The sequence below is a fragment of the Eubalaena glacialis genome, chromosome 9 (assembly GCF_028564815.1).
Source record: "Eubalaena glacialis isolate mEubGla1 chromosome 9, mEubGla1.1.hap2.+ XY, whole genome shotgun sequence".
Lineage (NCBI taxonomy): Eukaryota > Metazoa > Chordata > Mammalia > Artiodactyla > Balaenidae > Eubalaena > Eubalaena glacialis.
In genome coordinates this window covers 124055298-124078034 of record NC_083724.1, presented here as the reverse complement: position 1 = coordinate 124078034, position 22737 = coordinate 124055298, and the positions used below count along the sequence as shown (strand labels likewise).

General features: G+C 37.3%; 1 pseudogene; it reads left to right on the top strand.

Moving 5' to 3' along the window:
- Positions 1 to 1436: 1436 nt before the first annotated feature.
- Positions 1437 to 3574, top strand: LOC133097414 (tigger transposable element-derived protein 1-like; annotated as a pseudogene).
- Positions 3575 to 22737: the final 19163 nt, after the last annotated feature.

Below are 22737 nucleotides of genomic sequence, written 5' to 3'. Positions count from 1 at the left end.
TGAGCATTGTGCATGTGTGAAGGAGCACACTTCAGATAGGGGAGGACTTTAGGTGCAAAACCTAACACAGGAGCCTAAAGTAAGGGTGGGCAGAAAGAGTGAGAAAGTGAGAAGTGATGGACTTAGACAAAGTGCAGGAACTCGAGTATTTAAGTCTCTATCCGTTATTTAAGCGATTCTATCTTATTTGTATAAGGTGAGAGACATTGCACAGTTTTGTTGTTTTTTAATATTTTAGTGATCATGTTTGTGCCTACAATTTAAAAAATTCTCTTACCATGGAACAATTCAAGTATATAATAAACAAGAAGGGATAATATAATCAACTCCAGTACTCATCACGTGGCTACAGCAATCAACTCAAGGCCATTCTTGTTTTATTCATATCCTTATTCAATTTCTAAATTAGTAATTTTGAAACAAATCCCAGATGTAATACAATTATATCCATAAATACTTCAATATGCATCTCTGAAATATAAGGGTTTCTTTTAAAAAAACCCACAATATCATTATTGATAACTTTGGAATTCTTTAAAAATAATCACTTAAATATCTGACACGTTAAAATGTTCTTTTTAAAAAATTTTGGCATCGATTTCTTGGATAAGGATCCCAACAAGTTCCACATATCTTCATTTGCTGACATGTATTTTAGGTTTCTATGTGCACACACACACACACACACACACACACACAGACACATTCTACCTCCTTTATCCTTTTATAATTTCATTGTTGAATCCTGAATTCTATATATAAGATGTGTAAATTCTTATGAGAGGGTAAGAATTCCAAAGTCCCGTGCTCACCAAGTTGCTCCCTCCCACCCCCAGTGGGTGAAAAAGCCAGACCAGTAAGCAGTCAGATGCCTCATCTTTCTATTTCTGAATTTGGAAGTAAAGTATTGAGCAACGCAAGGATGACTTCATCTTTAGTAGCACCAAACAAAGAGTCTTATGTAGTTACCTCACAGGAAACTCTTTGAACTTGTGGAAAGTTAAAGTAATAATTAATGGAAGCCATGAAGTTCTGTACCATGATACAGCAGAATTCTGACAAAGTGTTCTAATGCAACATAAAGAAACAAAAATTGAGTGAAAAAAGCATGTTAGTATTTTACTAGCTTCCCTAAATTCACTCCACTGATTTGGAAGAGAAAGTCGCAAATGGAGAAGAAAATTAAAGCCAAGGGGGAAAACCAAAGCTAGAGACTTTCCTTCTGTAGGCAGAGATTCCACAGTTTAGGAGGAAGTAGAATCAGCATGCCCACTGTTGATTTCCAAAGACATTGCAAAGTAGGTGTAATTTTTAGAACTTTGATGTTAAAAAACCCCCTAACCTTCTTGTTTCAGAATACTGCATTCCTCAATCATTAAATGTCATTGAGTTTTTACAATGCAGTTTATACTGTGGATATTAAATTTTCCGCTGGAATGTATCTCAAAGGTTGGCTACGTGTAAAGGGTGAAGAAGGGTCAGATAAAGTGATGAGTGAGAGGATGTTAATCAGGAAACAAAGGTGACAGAAAAACAGATGTACACTACCTGTAAGTGCCACGATTGTGGAATTGCTGAGTAAAGATCCTTTACAGATACCAGTGCCTGAGAACCAGAAAATGAAATGAAATGAAATGAAATGAAAATATAAAATACAACAACAGATACACGTGAAGAACTTAAGTGTAAGGTTTTAAAAAGTCAACCACATAAAAAGAGGAAGGAAAAGAGGGAGCTGATGGCAGCAAGCCCCCTCCCACCCCACTGCTCACCTGTGGCTTCAGCTACAGGTGGGATCAAAGGTTTGGTGGAGCCCAGTCAGGGGCAGGGGGTAGACTCTCAGAGGCTGCAGCAGAGAGTCCCTGTGTCTAGAACAGGACACCCCATCATCACCTATCAGCGTTTCCTCTTTCCTGTCTCTGTTCTGTCTTCCCTGCTCCCTGGATCGCACTCTAGATGAGCTACCTGCACCCACATGGCTGTGCCTTGCTCTACCTCCAGAGGAACACATGCTGAAGTACTGATTCATGTGAAAAATACCAGATTTCAGCTGAACAGAGACAGAATTAGGGCATGCTAACAACATTCCCTTAAGCCAAAGCCTAATCCAGAGCAAGGCTCTACTCTCTCCAACACTATGAATGCTGAGAGAGGTGAGGAAGCTGCAGAAGAAAAGTCTGAAGCGAGCAGAGGTTGATTCATGAGGTTTAAGAAACAGAAGCTGTCTGTCTCCGTAGCATAAAAGTGCAAGGTGAAGCAGCGAGGTCTGATGTAAGAGCTGCAGCAAGTTACCCAGAAGATCTAGCTGAGATAATTAATGAAGGTGGCTACACTAAACAACAGATTTTCAATGTAGATGAAATAGCCTTCAATTGGAAGAAGATGCCATCTAGGACTTTCATAGCTAGAGAGGAGAAGTCAATGCCTGGCTTCAAAGCTTCAAAGCACTGGCCTCTTGTTAGGGGCTAATTCAGCTGGTGAGTTTATGTTGAAGCCAATGCTCATTCACCATTCTGAAAATCCCATAACCAAGAATTATGCTAAATATACTCTGCCTGTGCCCTACAAATGGAACAACAAAGCCTGGTTTACTGTTTACAACATGGTGTACTGAATATTTTAAGCCCACTGTTGAGACCTATTGCTCAGAAATAAAAAAAAAAAAGATTTCTTTCAAAACGTTACTGCTCACTGACAGGCACCTGGTCACCCAAGAGCTCTGATGGAGATGTACAACGAGATTAATATTGTTTTCATACCTGTTTCACGCACAACATCCATTCTGCAGTCCATGGATCAAGGAGGGATTTCAACTTTCAAGTCTTACTATTTAAGAAATATATTTCATAAGATTATAGCTTCCATAGATAGTGATTCTTCTGACAGATCTGGGCAAAGTCAATTGAAAACCTTTTGGAAAGGATTCATCATTCTAGATGCCTTTAAGAATATTCATGATTCATGGGAAGAGCTCAAAATATACACATTAACAGGAGTTTGGAGAAGTTGATGCCAACCCTCGTGGATGACTCGGAGGGGTTCAAGATTTCAGTGGAGGAAGGAACTGCAGATGCGGTGGAAACAGCAGGAGAACTAGAGTTAGGAGTGGAGGCTGAGGATGTGCCTGAATTGCTACAATCTCAGGATCAAACTTTAATGGATGAGGAGCCGCTTCTTATGGGAGAGCAAAGAAAGTGGTTTCTTGAGATGGAATCTCCTCCTGCTGAAGATGCTGTGAAGACTGCTGAAATGACAGCATTTAGAAGGTTTAGAATATGACAAAAACTTAGTCGTAGAGCAGCAGGGTTTGAGAGGATTCCCTCCAATCGTGAAAGAAGTTCTTCTCTGGGTAAAATGCTATCAAACAGCATCTCATGCTACAGAGAAACTGTTTGTAAAAGGAAGAGTCAATTTGATGCTGCAAACCTCATGGCTGTCTTATTTTAAGAAACTGTCCCAGATGCCCCAACCTTCAGCAACCATCACCCTGGTCAGTCAGCAGCCACCAACATCAAGGCAAGACCCTCCGCCAGAGAGAAGATTACAACTTGCTGAAGGCTCAGATTATGGTTAGCATCTTTTAGCAATAAAGTATTTTAAATTAAGGTACGTTCATTGTTTTACTTAAGACATAATGCTATTGCGCAATTAATATAATACAGTATATTGTCAATATATGCACTGAGAAGCCAAAAAAATTCACGTGACTTTTTTATTAAAATAGTCACTCTATTGCAGTGGTCTGGAACCAAACCTACAGTGTCTTTGAGGTATGCTTGTTCCCAACTCCAATCTAATCTAGCCATCCTGTCTCACCTGAGGAGGGAGGAAAAAAACCTCAGAAATACTTGTGAAGTTCACAGTCCAGAGGCATAAGCTCACTAAAGGCTGAGACTGAATCACAGGACTGCAGAATGCTTCCCTCCCCAACAGCTCCCACTACATAACTAAAGGCCTATTTCCACTTTTATCCTGTGCATTACGTCCAGCTGTCAAGAAAAAAATTACAAGTTGCGCAAAAAGGCAAAAAATATAATTTGAAGAGACAGAGCATGCATCACATGACCAGAACAAGACGTGGCAGGGATGTTGGAATGATCAGACTGGGAATTTTAAAGAGTGATTAATATGCTAAGAGCTCTCATGGATAAAGTAGACAGCATGCAAGAACGAATGGGCAACCTAAGCAGAGAGATGGAAATCCTAAGAAAGAACAAAAAAGGAGAAGTGCTAGATATATACATTTTTAAAAAAAACAACACTGTAACAGAAATAATTTTAATGGGCGTACGAGTAGACTGGACACAGCTGAGAAAAAAAGAAAAATCTCTGAGCTAGAAGATGGATCAAAAGAATCCTTGAAAACGGAAAAGCAAAGAGAACCAAGATTGAAAATGCTTACCAGAATTTCCAAAGTCTGTGAGACAACTACAAAAGGTGTAATATATGTATAACTGGATACCAGAAGGAGAAGAAAGAGAGAAAGGAACAGAAGAAATATTTGAAACCATAGTGACTGAGAATTTTCCCAAACTAATGTCTGACATCAAAACGAGTTCCAGGAAGCTCAGAAAACACCAAGCAAAATAAATGCCAAAGACACCTACACTAGGCATAACATCTCAAGCTATAGAAAGTCAAAGATAAAGTAAAAAGTCCTCAAGAAGCCAAATGAAAAAAATCTTACCTATAAAGGAACAAAAAAATTGTAATTGATAAGCTGGGCTTCATTAACATTAAAAACATCTGCTCTGTGAAAGACAGTATCAAGAGAATGAGAAGCCCAGACTAGGAAGAAATATCTGTAAAAGACATAGCTGGTAAAATACTGTTTTCCAAAATATACAAAGAACTCTTAAAAATCAACAATAAGACAACAACTTGATTAAAAGATGGATCAGATACCGTAATGGACACGCCACCAAAGAACATATACACATGGAAAATATGCACATGGAAAGATACTCCACATGCTATGTTATCAGAGACATGAAAATTAAAACAACAATTAGATACCACTTTATACCGATTAAAATGGCCAAAATCCAGATCACTGATAACACCAAATGCTGGTGAAGATGTGCCAGCAATAGGTACTCTCACACATTCCTGGTGGGAATGCAAAAATGGTACAGCCTCTTTAGAAGATAGTTTGGTGGTTTCTCAGAAAACTAAACACACTCTTACCATAGATCCAGCAATTGTACCTCTTGGTATTTCCCCAAAAGATTTGAAAAATTATGTACACACAAAAACCTGCAGAAGGATGTTTATAGCAGCGTTATTCATAATTACCAAAGCTTGGAAACAACCAAGATATCCTTCAGTAGGTGATGGAAAAATAAACTGTGGTCCATCCAGACAATGGATTACTGTTCAGCACTAAAAAGAAATGAGCTATCAAACCATGAAAAGACATGGAGAAACCTTAAACGCATATTGCTAAGTAACAAAACCAGTCTAAAAAAACTACACACTGTGTGATTTCAACTACACAACATTCTGGAAAAGACCAAACTACAGAGACAACAAAAAGATCAGTAGTTGCCAGGGGAGGGGCCGGGGATGAACAGGTGGAGCACAGGGGATTTTCAGGGCCGTGAAACTACTCTGTGTGATGATATAGTGATGGAGATGTGTCATCATACATGTGTCCAAACCTGCAGAATGCACAACATGAAGACTGAATCCTAAGGTAAACTATGGACATTGGGTAATTATGGCCTGACAATGCATGTTCAGCCTCGGTAAAAAATTATACCACCTATTGGGGGTGTTGATCGTGAGGGAGACTGTGCATGGGGGGGGTACATGGGAAGTCTCTGCACCTTCTCCTCAACTTGTTGTAAAACTAAAATTAACTAAAAATAAAGTCTTTAAAACTAATAAAGAAAAATGCATCCACAGAACTACAGTTTAGTCCTCTTCTTTTGACTTAAGAATTAACTGCCCTGAGAAGATACTTTCCCATCTTTGGTGACACTGTTTTTTAACGTTGTATTTTTCAGGCTACCTAAATACTTGTATAAAGAGGACACAAGTTAAATTTGTTTTAGTAATAAACAAGTATGTATCATGATACATCTAAATAAAGATGTTTTTAGATTAAATACACTTTAATTAGATTAGAAACTATATTCTCATTATTCTTTTTATTACCATGACTACCAAGTGTCTAGGTTTTCCAACGCTTCCTTCCAACCAATTCGTATCATTGCCCCCCTTCTGTTTTTTTACCTCTTGCTTTAGAAATAAGTTGTAAGAAGCAAATTTATCTCAAAGAAGAAAGTACTCTCTAACAACGATATACATTCCAATTTGGAAACAGGCTGCCACACCCACACACACAAAAATGGAGGAGTACATACTCAGACTATGAAAAGATAGAAGCAAAGGCTGGATACGATTTATCATGATCTTCTGGAAGAGATTCTTGGCTGGGTAAAGGAGTAGGAACACCCTAGAGTTTATGTTGTTTTCTTGCGACTATTATACTCTCCTTTCCTATAACCATTTTTAAAGTTCGGTTTTGAGTCAATCTAAAAGAAAAAAGAAAAAACACTGCTTTTACATATTCTTCTAAGATAACAGATCTGTGAACGCCATTTGACAGTCAGAGAGGAGACGAGAAATTCATTTTGCGAGCATACTCATTAGGCTGGGTCTACACATCAAGTCTTGTTCTTAAGGTAGTTTACAGGCAACTTAAATAGCTAAATTTCAGTTTTATTCTTCAGCTGGGTTCTCTCATCAGCCTGAACAAAGGTGGGTGATAAACTTCTACCTGGTGGTTGGCTGAATTCACTTTTGGGTACGAGCCAGAAGCTTCTTCTCAGTAATGTCCCTGCGTCCTCGACCTCAAGCTTCTATCCCAGGCCCTGCGCCCTTGTGAGGCTCCAGCTCTACATCAGTCACGTCCACCTGCCCGTGTATCTCCCGACCTCCCACCCACAGGCCCCAGACTCGTACGGGCGGGAGCTCACTGCACGACCACACGGTGCCTCTCAAATCCACCCTCAACTTGAGCCTGCTCACTCCTCAGACTTGCTGTTCTGGGGCTGCCTGTCTGCGGGATGCAGGCCTGGCCGCCCTCCCAGGGTGCCGTCACCATGTAAGACCCGTCACCACGTCCCGTTCCTAGTTTACCTCTCCTCTCTCGCAGCTTCCTCTGTGTCGTCTCATTTGCCGCCTCCACCATAGTCCAAGTACCATGATTTATCGGCAGCCACTAACCGTTTCCCTAAATCCCCTCTGGCTCCTCTTTCAATCTGTTCTCCAAATTGTAGGCAGAGTGATCATTTCAAAACTGAAATTTGACCATTTTAATTACTACCCCAGGTTAACACCACTGAAGGCTGCCTCGCTTCTCTTAGGGTGGAAACCCAAATCCTAACTGTGGTTTACCAGCCTAAAGGGGAGCGTCTCTCTCCCCCTTTCACTGCACTGAGTCACAGGGACTCTCTCCCAGACGCCCCACCCCTTTCAGGACCCCGATGATGCAGCCGTTCCCACTGCCTGGAGCCCTGCTCGCCTCCGCCTGGTGCCGCCTTCATCACCCGCTGGTTCCCACCGCCAGCCTCACGTCCCCAGAGCAGACTGTCCTGAGCACAACACAGGACTAGCCCTTTGAGACTCCCTCACACAAATTGTATTTATTTCTCCTAAGTGCTTAGCTCTGTCTGTAACTATACATCCGACAACATAATTGTTTTATTCATATGTCTCCCCTTACACCAGTGAAAACGCCACGGATTAGGGACAAGGCCCGCTGTTAACCTCCAGCATCACCCGCAGGCCTGGCACAGTATTTGCCCAGAGTGCGAGCTCAGCAAATATTTGTTAAATATATTAATTAACTGTTTCTCTCCCAGGACGTCTCAGTCACCAATGGCTGCTCACATCTGTGCTGTATGTAAACTCCCGTTACTCCTTTCATACCTAACTAATCCCAGGATAAACAGAGTAAGTGCAGAAGGTCTGGCTGCTGAGGGAGAGAATTAAAATCCCCTGTGCCCACAGCTGAGGGATAAACCTAGTGCCATCATGATGGGTGGAAGCAAGCAGAGACTTCTCCCTCTTTGCTGTTATTCATCAATCTAGACAAAATAATAATGAGAATAATATCATTCTATAATCTTCACTTCATTTTGCCAAGTGCGACAAATCAATTGAGCATCAGCTTGCAAAATACCAGTAAGGTTTCTGCAATGTAAGGAAAATGAATTTCAAAAAAATAAACTTGTAAACTTGTAAATAGTATTTTAAAAAGAAAAGAGAAAACAAATCTTCTATAAGATAAAGAAAGTTAAATAGACATAGCAGATTTCTCTTTAGAATTATTGAAAGGTCACTGACCTAAACCATACAAGAGTCAAATTCACCTAAACATAAATTATACAGAACACAGAAAATTACAAATTAAACAATGTAAAAAAAAATCCAGTAAAAAGGAGTATTAAAAGAAACATATAATTAACTTGAGATAAACTCAGAAAAGATAAACTCTAAAATGGGTTGCAACTTGGAGGATATATTTAAGATAAACTAAATTTTAATTATATGATACAGAAATGATAAATGACTGTCTTTTCTAAAAAGTATGGAAACTGATGAGATTATGGTTTCTTGGCTTTGTCTTTAAATTCAAGAGCAATCAATTAACCAGAACAAGTGTGACTTCAGATAAGAAGAAAAAAAAATTACTCAATATGAAAGAGGCCCAAAGGGAAGGCACAAAAATCTTTCAGGAAATGGTGAATTCTTTCATGGAGGCCTTTTCCACAAAGAAAGATTTTTAGTCACATATAGAATGTGGAAATAACTGAATTGCTGGCATTAAGGGAAATATAGTAAATATTCATTAAAAAATAACCCAACATGACCCTGATGGAATGAAATAAAATTTCTGTCATTTTATAGTTCAGAACACTGCCGTCTGAGGAAAATACATGACTCTCCCAGGGTCATATTATAATCCTGTCAATTTAACTTTGATAAGTGAAGATCCATGCTTTCTGACCCATCAAAGTCAGATTCCATTTTCCTTGCAATAAATAGAGATCTGGACTGTCTGTGCGTATAGAACACCAGGCCACTATAGAATTGGGGTATGGGAAGGGTTGGCTCATTTCCTAGGGTGGTCTCATGATAAGCATTTCCATATGACAAGGTCATGAGTCTCCTATAACTGCATTTTGAATTATTCTCCTGCTTTAATTTTCAAATCAGTTACTGAATATTTTCCTAATGATTTAACTGTGATTTCATTTGTATAACATATGTTAATAAGTTCTAACTATGTGCTGAGCATCATGCCAGATTCTTGTCCAAGGAGATTCCAATAAAGACAAGTCAGTATTTTAAGCAGTTCTGTTATGGGTTTAGTGATTATACAAAATTGTTTGCATGAAGAATGACAAAGATTGAATTAAAGTTGACAAATGCATGTGTTTGTAACACATATTATTGGTCAGTGTGTATAATTGCCTTCTTCAGTAGTACAGAAGAATTAGATGATCACCAGGGTCTCTACATGATTATGTTTCCTGATTTTTAAAAAATGTATTCAAGATATCCTGCATTTCCGGACACACCTAAGATGAAGATCGACTCGTCAATACCTCTCATTCGTGAGGGCTGAATTAAAGCCACATCATCTGGAGAGTCTTCTTCTGTAACTAGACGGGCTTTTCTGTGCAGAAAGAGTGCTCAGACCTGGTTCTGATTCTCTCGTTTCACATCTGTATTTCTATTCTATTGCTTTAGTGAATGACAATACTATTCCCTTCTTTAGGTCAGCATTTCTGCATTAGATAGAATTGTATTGAATGACTTTGTTGTGCCTAATAAATTCAGAGAAAAATGTTAAAAATAAGATAGGCATTTATTTTCAGGTTTTGCCGGAGACTTGTACTTCCACTGTAGCCTAACTTACTTCTAAATTTACTTGGGGATTGTAAATATAATGTAGTTCCTTTTTGTTAACTTCCATAACTTATTTTATGTGATCAATATTCAGGTATTATCATAAATTAAAATTCTGTGAAATATTATCTTACCTATACATTTTTCTTCTTTTAGTTTTATTGGAATCTTTTTTGACTTATCAAAATGTAAACTTATCAATTAACTTAATTTACCTGCCCAATCATTTCTCTTATAAATCTCTAGAAACAAGTGAAATTTCTGGCTCTTTGAACAAACCACTGTCTGTGAACATGAGCAGGAACCACAGGTCAGGAGCAGTGACTGCCACCCTCACAAAGCCGGTGAGGACCTGGGAAAGTGTACGGAGATCATGTTCCTTCTCCTCCCTGACTTCCCATGGCTCCTTCCTCTGTCATGTCCTTTCCGTGTACAGAACTTCCTTCAGTCATTCTTTTAGGCTGCTCTGTGGTGACAGATGCTCTGCGTTTTTTATCCGACATCATCTTGATTTCCCTATATTACCAAAAAATATTTCAGTTGGGTATAGGTTTCTGACTTGACAGTTCATTACTTTCATTGCTTAAAAATTATTGTGCTACTTGTGTGTAGCCTCTATCAGTTCTGTCAAGGAATCTGATGTCACTGTAGTTGTTTTTCCCTTAGAGGGGAAGTGGCTTCTCTCATTGTTCTCAAGATTTTTTCTTTGTCTTTGGTTTTCAGAAATTTGACTATGATGCATCTTGGCATGGATTTCTTTGAGTTTATCCTCCTTGGATTTTAGTCAGCTTCTCAAATCTGTAAGTGTGTAACTTTTGCCAAATTTCTGACATTTTCAGCCATTATTATTGCATGTTGCTGAGACTATTCCCTTCTTCTCTCTCTCTTCTCTTAGGTGTTTTCTCTCTGCTGTTCAGATTAGGTAATTTCTGCTGTACTATCTTCCTGTTGGCTCCTTCATTATGCTGTTGACCCAATTCACTGAGTTTTTAATTTAGGTTTTATTATTTCTCTGGTCAATTATTTTCATTTGGTTCATCTTTATAACTTTCATTTCTTTGTTGAGTCTATTTTTTCAGGTATATGTATAATTACTAGTTGAAGCACTTTTATGATGGCTGCTTTAAAATAATTGTAAATGATTTTAATATCTATTCCATCTGACTGTTGGGCACTATTAATTGTCCCTTTTTTCTGAGTTTGAGATCTTCCTTTTTGATATAAATGGTTTTCAACTGCAACCTGGACATTTTGGGTATTATGTAATGAGACTCCAGATCATACATAAATGCACTTTAGCTGGCTTCCTCTGTCATTGTCCCAGCAAGGGGGTGGGGTGTGCCAATTTGACATTGCCAGTAGGGGACAGAAGTCCAGATCCCCCTCTGTCCTCACTCAGAGGCTGGTGACATCCGAGGCTGGGGGAAGAAGACCTCATTGCTGCTCAATATTGGTGGGAGTTTGGCTTCCCATCAATAACTACCTGGAGGAGAGAGGCAGCAGTGCCTCAGTACTGCTCCCCACGTGGCCTCCACTGACAGATCGGGGGTGGGGGGACTTGTTAACACTGGGAAATGGCCTCACTGGGAAAGTCCTGCCTCTCCACTAGGCCTCTTTTTAATGGTTGATTTTAATAGTATAATTGATTTGCAGATGATATGATATTATACATAGAAAATCCTAAACACCCTACCAGAAAACTACTAGAGCTCATCAATGAATTTGGTAAAGTTGCAGGATACAAAATAAATACACAGAAATCTGTTGCATTTCTATACACTAAAAATGAAAGATCAGAAAGATAAATTAAAGAAACAATCCCATTTACCATCACATCAAAAAGAATAAACTATCTAGGAATAAACCTACATAAGGAGGCCAAAAACCTGTACTTGGAAGACTATAAGATGCTGATGAAAGAAATCGAAGATGACACAAAGAGATGGAAAGATATACCATGTTCTTGGATTGGAAGCATCAATAGTGTCAAAATGACTATACTACCCAAGGCAATCTATGGATTCAGTGAAATCCCTATCAAATTACCAATGGCATTTTTCACAAAACTAGAACAAAAAATTTTAAAATGTATATGGAAAAACAAAAGACCCCAAATAGCCAAAGCAATCTTGAGAAAGAAAAACAGAGCTGGAGGAATCACACTCCCTGACTTCAAACTATACTACAAAGCTATAGTCATCAAAACAGTATGGTACTGGCACAAAAACAGAAACATAGATCAATGGAACAGGATAGAAAGCCCAGAAATAAACCCATGCACTTATGGCCAATTAAACTATGACAAAGAAGACTATACAATGGAGAAAGACAGTCTCTTCAATAAATGGTGCTGGGAAAACTGGACAGCTACACGTAAAAAAATAAACTTAGAAAATTCTTTAACACCATATGCAAAAATAAGCTCAAAATGGATTAAAGACCTAAATGTAAGACTGGATATTATAAAACTCTCAGAGGAACACAAAGGCAGAACATTCTTTGACAAAAATCGCAGCAATCTTTTTAGATATGTTTCCTAGAGTAATGGAAATAAAAACAAAACAAATGGGACCTAATTAAACTCAAAAGCTTTTGCACAGCAAAGGAAACCATAAACAAAACAAAAAGACAACCCACAGAATGGGAGAAAATATTTGCAAATGATGTGACCACCAAGGGATTAAACTCCAAAATTTACAAACAGCTCATCCAGCTCAATATCAAAAAAGCAAACAACCCAATCAAAAAATGGGCAGAAGATCTAACCAAAGATTTCTCCAAAGAAGACCTACAGACGGCCAAGCGGCACATGAAAAGATGCTCAACATCACTAATTATTAGAGAAAGGCAGATCAAAAGTACAATGAGGTACCACCTCACACTGGTCCTAATGGCTATCATCAAAAAATCTACAAACAATAAATGCTGGAGAGTGTGTGGAAAAAAGGGAACCCTCCTACACTGTTGGTGGGAATGTAAATTGGTGCAGCCACTATGGTGAAGAGTGTGCAGGTTCCTCAAGAAACTAAAAATACAGGTACCATATAATCCAGCAATCCCACCACCGGGCATATATCCCGAGAAAAACATGGTTCGAAAGGATACGTGCACCAAAATGTCCATTGCGGTGCTGTTTACAATAGCTAGGACATGGAAGACACCTAAGTGTCCATCAACAGATGAATGGATAAAGAAGATGTGGTACATATATAGAGTGGAATGTTATTCAGCCATTAAAATGAATGAAATAATGTTATTTGCAGCAGCATAGGTGGACCTGGAGATTATCTTACTAAGTGAAGTAAGTAAGACAGAGGAAGACAAATATCATATGATATCGCACATATGCTGAATCTAACAAAAAAATGATACAAATGAACTTATTTACAGAACAGAAACACACTCACAGAATTAGAGAAAGAACTTATGGTTACCAGGGGGGAAGGGTGGGGGGAAGGGATAATTAGGGAGTTTGGGATTGACAGACACACACTGCTACATATATAATAGATAACCAACATGGACCTACTGTACAGCACAGGGAACTCTGCTCATTATTCTGTAATAAACTAAAGGGGAAAAGAATTTGAAAAAGAATAGATACTTGTATATGTGTATCTGAATCACTTTGCTGTACATGAGGAAGTAACACAATGATGTTAATCAATGATACTCCAATACAAAATTTTAAAATAGTATAATTGATATACAAAAACTGCACATATTTAATGTATTCAATTTGATGAGTTTGGACATATGCAAACACCCATGATACCATCACCACAATCAAGATAACAGTTATATCCAACACCTCCCAGGGGTTCCTGTGTCCCTGCTTTTGCTTGTTTGATTTTTTGTGGTGAGAACACTTAACATGAGCTATTCCCTCTTAAAATATTTTGAAGTGTATAATACAGTATCATTAACAATAGACATGAGATATTACCTAAGATGGCTGTTATTAAAAATACAACAAGTGTTGGCGAGGACGTGGAGAAACTGGAATGCTTACACATCGTGGGAATGTAGAATGGTGCAGCCACTATGGAAAACAGTAGAGAGAGTCCTCAAAAAATTAAAAAAAGAACTACTATATGATCCAGCAATTCCACTTCTGGTTATATATCTAAAAAATTGAAATCAGGATCTTAAAAAGATATCTTCACCTCCATGTTCATTTCAGCACTATTCACAATAGCCAAAATATAGAAACAACTCCAGTGCCCATCGACAGATGACAGACAAATGGATAAAGAAAATGTGGTACAAACATGCCATGGAATATTGTTCAGCCTTAAAAAAGAAGGAAATCTTGCCATTTGCAACAACATGAATAAACCTGTAAGACATTATGCTAAGTGAAATAAGGCAGCCACTGAAGGACCAATGCTGCATGATTCCACTTACATGAGGCATCTAACATGCTCAGACTCATAGCAGCAGAGAACATAATCGTGGTTACCAGGGGCCAAAAGGTGGGGAAGATGGGGAGTTATTATTCAATAGTCATAAAGTTTCAGTTATGCTGGATGAGTAAGTTGTAGAGATCTGCTCCACTGCACCTCTGCTGACACCACCTCAGGGGGTTGGGACAGAGGTACCTCACTCCTGCCAGGTGTGGGTGGAGGTCTGGGCTTCTGGGTGGTCCCCAAGGATACCATTGGGTTGTTGGTGGGAGTGTCCTTTCTACCTGGCGAGAATGAAGGCCTCAACTTTCGACATGGCTCTGACAGTGTCCTGGCGGAGGGGCTGGAGCACCCCTATACACAGCCGGATGAGGATGAAAGTCTGGGTTCCCTACTTTGCCTTTACTGGAGTGGATAGAAGTGGGGCCATAGTTTTCTGTGCTGTTTAGCTGGAGGAGGGTGATAATTGTCTAAAAGATTTCTGTTTTGCTAGGGTGCCCATTTCCTGGATATTTGGCTAAAGAAAGTGGGCTTTTTGGAGGTAGGGGTGTGTGTGTGTGTGTGTGAGAAACCATTGGTATTTCTGGGCTGCCAGCTTCTTTAGCATCGAGTCTGGCATATATGAGGCAAAATGAAAACACAAGAACTCACTGCCATGTCATTCTTGGATTCCAAGGACTCTGGCCAATTTTTCCTCTCTCTGCCTTTCAGAGTCTTCATGTTTCTTCTGTATATAATGTCCAAGATTTTCAGTGGTACTTCATGTGAAGAATGGGGAAAGTACATGTACTCCATCATCCCAGAACCAGGATTCCTTTTATTCACTTTTAAAAATCTATTATGAAACGTGTAGTCATTTCTCACTCACAACAGCACAGGATCTTTTCAGCAATACTTCTGTTGGAAGTTTGGAAGTGTTGATTTGCATAATTCTAATGAATGTTAAATTTAGGCAAAAAATAAAACTATGCTGGCACCTGGTTCTCAGAAACACCCTGATAAATCATTTAATAAAGAGTTTTTCTGGGTGCATGCACTTCATTTTATTTTATTTTTTTTTTTACTAAAAGGAAAAAAATACAAAACAAATACTGGGCACTGTCTCACTTTGCCCATCATTTGAGCATGCTCCCAGGTCACTAAACTTCTCAAAGGTTACACAAAGCAACTAAGTAATTTCATCCTCAGCTTCCCTTGGCTCCTGTGATGTACTTCATCTGTCTCAGGAGATCTGAATTCATGTAGAGCGCTTCGATACCAGCTTTTAATGCATTTACTTCAACAATAATGCCCTCTAGCCTTGCAGTAGACTTCCACCTGCATCAAAGCTATTCTTCCCACTCTACCTTGGGCAAAACTGTCAGAAAATGCCCCTGAGAGTCCCCTTTAATTATGCTTTTTCTCTCCATAAAATTTTATGACTTCTTATTACTTATAGAACGAAGTTCAAGCCCTTTACCTGGTTTTAAAAGGTCATTTTCTGATTCCAATTTCACTTCCTGCCATGTTCAACTCTCTTCAGTACAAAATTTTTCTTTCTACATAAATGTCTGGCTCATTGCCTCAATATCTGTTTGACATCTTTTATTGTCAGATTCTTTTCTGTTAAAGTATTCTCCACTGACCACTTTTAACTATGTTAATTTATGTTCAATGATTTCATCATTTCAGACTCTACAGAGGAATATGTAGTGCTAACCCCTACGTCTGTAACACAGTTATCCTTCTAAACATCAACTGCATTTTTTCCTCTGTTGTGTATTGCTCAATATATGTTCTATAGCTACCCCACGATCCGGCTACCCCACTTCTGGGTATCTATCTAAAGAATATGAAAACAATAATTTGAAAAGACGCATGCACCTCTATGTTCATCGCGTTACTATTTAAAATTGCTAAGATATGGAAACATACCAAGTGCCCGCTGACAAATGAATGATTAAAGAAGGTATTACACACACACACACACACACAATGGAATACTACTCAGCTACAAAAATAGATGCAACCTTGCCACCTGCAACAACATAGATGAACTTTGAGGGTATTATGCTAAGTGAAATTAGACAAATACCATACGATTTCATGCATATGTGGAATTTAAACAAAATAAGTAAATGAATTAAACAAAAACAAATACCTAGATAGAGAGAACAGAGTAGTGGTTACTAGCGGAAGCAGGGGAGGGCAAAATGGGTAAAGGGGATCAACTGTATGGTGACAGTGGAAAAACTTTTGGTAGTGAGCACACTGTAGAGTATATAGAACTAGAAATATAATGTTGCACACAAGAAACATGTAATATAAACCAATGTCACTGCAATTAAAAATACTCGGGAAAACAACAAGCTTATATGATTTATCCTTCCTTGTTAAAGAAATGGTAGCTTATAATACACATATTTCTTCACTTTATTTAAAACATATATTTTAGAAATCCACCCTCTATCAATACTTGAAAAAGTAGCTTAATTTATTTTCATCTCTGTATGGAATTTACCTGTATGGATTTACCAAAACTTACTTAACATTTTATTATTATAAAAGGACCATACATTTCTTCCACCCTACCATTGTATGCATACCCCTTGATTATGATTTTGCCACCTCCCATCAGGCGGTGGAGACTACTTCTCCAACCCATAATTTCAGTTCTCCCTGTGAATTTCTTTGCACTGGGGCCTTGAGAAGCCTTTCAGTTTCTGCTCTCACATTTGTGGAATTCTCAGACTGTCATGCGTAAAAGACCAAACTAGCCTCTCTCATTCTTTTTTTAATGGTTCTTTATACCTGTCTTCTGGTTCCCTAATTCTCTCTTCTCTGTCTAATCAGCTATTAAATCCACCCACTATCTCTCAATTTTAATTCTGTACATTTAGTTCTTATTATCTTTCTTTGATTTTTTTTCTTATGTGCCAGGTTTATGCCAAAATTCTCAATTTTCTTTATAGTATCTTTAAATATATTAGACACAGTTATATTTTGGTATGCATGTTACAGTTTATTTGTATCCTCTAGGAGTGCGTTTCTATAATCTGTTTCTTCTCTTGCTTTTTTCATCATTTTTTCTTTCTTGTCTCCTTGTGTGTTTGGTTATTTTATTACTGAAAGTCAGAAATTGTATAGAAACAAGTTAAAATTAATACAAAGAGAAGCTTTTTTCAGAGAGGATTTACTTTGCATGTATTTGTATGTGCATGTCTGTGTGTGTATTTTTGTGTGTATGTATATGTGTGTGTGTGTGTGTGTATGATGAGTGGATGTTTTGAATTTTTGTTTTAGGACACACATTTGTGATTATAAATTTATATATCAATCCACTGTTTCTTTAGACAATACTGATTTCCTACTTTACACAATGCTAAGTATAATATATTTACTTCCTCACCTCTCCCACTGCTTTCCAATATTTGATTCCTTTAAATTATACATTTTCATTATTTTGTGTTTTTCATATATATATGTTTACTTAATTGAGCTTAAATGATAAATTTGCTCAAATGATACATTTTTACATGTGGCCTTTAAAAATGAAAACAAGAGGGAGATGCAAGAGGGAGGGGATATGGGAATATATGTATATGTAGAGCTGATTCACTTTGTAATACAGCAGAAACTAACACACCATTGTAAAGCAATTACACTCCAATAAAGATGTTAAATAAATAAATAAATAAATAAAAATGAAAACAAAACCACAAAATGTTGTGCTTATATGTTCTATGACTTTTTCAACCTTCCCTCACAACTTTTTTTTTTCTTCCCCATTGCAAAGCATGTGGGATCTTAGTTCCCCAATCAGGGATCGAACCCACGTCCCCTGCAGTGGAAGCACGGAGTCTTAACCACTGGACTGCCAGGGAAGTCCCCTCATAACTTTTCTTAGATAAAATTTCTGTATTATCAGAGCCTCTGATATCTAAGTTATAAACTGCCCACAATTCTGACAACAATTCCAAGTTTAGGGGTCCCAGACAACCACCCTTAGTATCAATCATTCACTAGAAAGATTCATGGGACTCCCTGAAAGCTGTCACACTCATTGTTGTAATTTATTACAAGTAAAGGATGCGGATTAAAACCAGCCAAGAGAGGGGTGTTAGCCACAGTGCAGAAAGCTCCCACCAAGAAGCCCCCGGTTGTCCCCTCCTCAGAGAGTCACTCTCACATGTATGTGCGACAACGTCCTTGGAGAATTACCTAACACGGAGCCTGCCCAGCCTTCAGTGTCCAGAGTCTGTACTAGTGCTCAGTCTCAAAACCTATTTGGCCACTCGGGCGCTGCCTCAGCATCCATCCCCTCCGGCCCAGCCCAATCACTGGTGTGGCCCAAAGCCCCCATTTTTGTCACACATGACATTCCAAGAGTTTAGGAATAAACTTCCCCCCAGGTAGAAAGCAAAAGGCAGACTCCTTTGGGGACAGAGTTAAATTCTTTCACCACACAATTCTTCCCGAAGCATAATCTTAAGATGTCTTTTTGGTTTTGTACCAAAGTTCATTAATTTTTATCACCAGTCATTTCACTACAGATGTTCCACCCATAGCTTATCTGGCTCCATGTCATCATCTAAACATTTCTTTAAGAAAATATAATTTGCACTATTTTTCCTGAGTCTATATTATATCATTTTTCCTGCGACCTTACACTCAAATGACACTCTGGTTACACATATAATTATTGCTTCAGTTTCTTGTGGATGTCATAAAAAATACTTCTTGCCTTCTAGTGTTCAATGCTGCTGTGGAAAAAGTCTATTTCCCCTTTTAGATTACTTGACCTCTTTGCCAAATTTATAAATTGATTTCTTCTTTAAATTTAAAATCTAGTAAATTTTTACTAAGACATATAGGCGAGTTAGTAGTACTTTGCCAGTGTTTCCCTTGGATAGAATTTAAGCTTTTAATCTGTAGATTCAAGATTTTTATTTATTTTATTTATTTTATTTATTTAGATTTTATTATTGGACTATTTTTCTTAATGATATCCAATATTTGAGTTTCTTAATTGCAGATACCAACTATGCATATATTGACTTTATTTTGATAATCTTTGTCAATTATAATCTCAAAATCGCTTTTCACCTTTTGTTCATTTCTACTGTATTCTGTTCAATTACCTCATTCTTATTCTCACTGTGTCTTAATGAGTTCATAAATTTGACATTCATTTTGTGATGCTTTTTTTTTTAGTATTTCTTATTTTGCAAGATCTTCAGCTCAAGATTCTTCTCTCCCTAATTTTATGATAAACCATCTCCCAGTTTGTGTTCTTGTTTGATAAAGAAAATCCCTATACTACATTTTTTAAGAATAAATTTAAATAAATATATTTGATCACACTATTCATCTGTTCCATAGAAATTTTTGCTGCCAATTTTTCTTCTACTGTCATTTGTTTCTCATATGTAGTTATACATTTGTCAGTATCTTTCTTAGAAATATTTGAATATCGTTTATTATTAAAGAAAGTATTTTCTTGCTTGACCAGCTATCTTCAGGAGGGTCCTGTCAGTTCAGGATGGGGACCCTAGTCCAGATTAGTTAGAATTCTCTTCATATCACCATGTTTATGTGCACATACACACGTGTGCACAATAAATATTTTTGGTTTTTCTCTCTTCACAGAAATCCCAGACCAGCCCTGCAAGGATGCTGCTCACATGGAGCCCACTTCCCACCTTCTGGCACCAACTCTTCATTTCGAATAAAGGATTTTCTGTCAATTTCACATTAAACCCTGCCTTCCAGCTTCCTTTTTGACTTTGTGTTAAACCAAATCCACAAAAGTTCCTGGTACCAGCCCCCCTTTCATGTTCTTGATGTTGTCAAAAATGGACTTTTGGTTTTATTTATCAGAAGTTCCACTGGCAGTTCTCTGCCATGTCTCCTCGTCAGTATTGCCTCAAATCTTCCCACTACTGTGGGATGCATGCCCATAACCCCAGTAGTAAATGGTTCTCATTTTAATTTCATACTCTGATGAGTTTTGAGAAATGTATACAGCCACTTAACCATCAAAATACAGAACATGCCCAGAACTCCCACCAGTTTCCCCAAATCCTCTGTGAACCATCCAGCCATCTTCCCCCAAATCCTGATTCAGGGCAACTGCTAATTTCCTTTCTACTACTACAGGTTCATATGGACCATTCCACAATTTCACATAAATGGAATCCTACATTGTTCCCTTGTCTCTGGCTTCTTTCAGAATAGTTTTGAAATACTTCCGTGTTACGTTTATCATTTGTTTATTACTTTTCATTACTGAGTAGCAATCATTGTGTGAACACGTTACAATCAGTTTATTCATTCATCTTTTGATGGACATTTGCATTATTTACTATTTTTCTGGACATTGTGAATAAAGTTATATTGTATAAACCTTTATGGATATTTACTCTGATTTATCATAGATAAATATCTAGGAGTGCAATGTCTTTGTAAGAAACTTTCAGATTTCCAAAAACATTGTTATTTTCAATTCTTGTCAGTTGCTCTGCATCTTTGCAAATATTCAATATTATCTGTCTTAATTAGAATCTTTCTGATACTACACAGTGGTATCTCCTTTGGTTTTGCTTTATATTTCCTTGAAGACCAGAGGTGTTGAGCATGTTTTTGTGCTCACTGAACCATCATATACACTCTATGATGTGTGAATAAAAAGTTGTGTATTTTCCTTGTTAAATTGTATTCATTTTATTTCTCTTCCTTGCCTCATTGTTCTAGCTAGGACCTCCATGAAAATCAAAATAGCAGTAAAGAGAATGGATATCATTGCTTTTCTCCAATTTTAGGGAAGACTTTTTTTTTAGCCTTTCACCCTTAAACATGAGAATGTTAGGTTTTTACTAGACGACTTTTATCAGGTTGAGGAAGGGGTATCCCTTTCCTTAATCATGAATGAGTATTGAATTTAATCGAATGTGATTTCTGCAACTACTGAGATGGTCCTTTGTTAATGTGCTGAACTGTATTGTTTGATTTTTGAATATTGTCAGCCCAGCATTTCTGGAATAAAACCTATTTTTGCATAATGTGTTATCTTTTTAATATATTGTTGGATTCAATTTGCCAACATTTTAGTAAGCATTTTTTTCATCTATGTTCATAAGGGACATTATTCTGCAGTTCTCTTCTCTTGTAATATATTTGTATAACTTTAGGATCAGTAAAATCCTGTTCTCATAGTTGAATTGTGAGTTGTTCTCTCTTCTACATTTTTCTAAATGAGTTTGTGTAGGATTAGCATTAATTTTTCCTTGAATGTTTGATGGAATTCACCAGTGAGGCCATCTGAGCCTAGAGATTCCATTGTTGGGTGATTTTTAATTATGAATCTATTACTTAAGTTGATATAAGTCTATTCAAACTGTCTGCCAGAAAAATCTCCTCTAACACTTGTTATACTGCAGTGTCAAAATTCTGTGGCTTTTGTTTGGCTGAAAAAGTCTTCATGTCCAGTTTTCAAAGATATTTTTAATGGATAAGGAACTCTTAATTTCACATTTTTTTCCTGCCAGAATTATAAAGCATCACTCCTTTCCTTCTGGCTTTCACTGTTTCCAACTAGAAATGTTTGGTTATTCCTTGTTGTTGCTGTCTCCTTATACTAATGTGTCTTTTTCCATGGTTACCTTTAAAATTCTTCTCTTTAAAACTCACTTTCATGAATATGATTACAATGTGCCTTGAGGTAGTTCTCAGTTGGATTCTATTAAACTTCTTCAAGCTGTGGCTTTACAGTTTTCATCAATTTAAAAAAAAAATTCTCTTTTCAAATATTTTTCAGCAGCTCTCTCTTTTTTTTTCTGTTTTTGAAACTGTGATGACACATATGTAAGATTAATATTGTTCCACAGGTCACTATAGCTTTATTTGTTTATTTTTGTCATTTTAAAAATTTATTTCTTCATGTGATTCAATTTGGGTAATTTATATTGCTATATCTTCAAGTTCATTTATCAATGACTAATCCACTATTAAGTCAACTCAGCAGATTTCATGTCAGATACTATATTTTTCAGCTCTTAAAATTCCACTTGTTTTTTAAAATATCTTTAATTTTTCTCCATAATGTTCATGTTTTTCTTTATATCTATGAGTACATTTACATAGCTGTTTTAAAGTCCTTCTCTGCTAATTCCATCATCTTTGTCATTGATAAATTTCTTTCTATTGGCTGATTTTTATTTTCTCTTGGTTTATGTTTTCTTGCTTTGATTGTCTGGCAATATTTGATTAGATACTGAACACATTTGGGGTATCATGATCTTAAGTAACTTGATCTTTTGCTTACATTAAGGTGTGTTGAAATTTGTTCTTGCAAATGGTTAGGTTACTGGGAAATTAGCTTTACATTCTGAGGCTTTTATTCCCTAAGATTTCTTAGAATCTGTCAAGC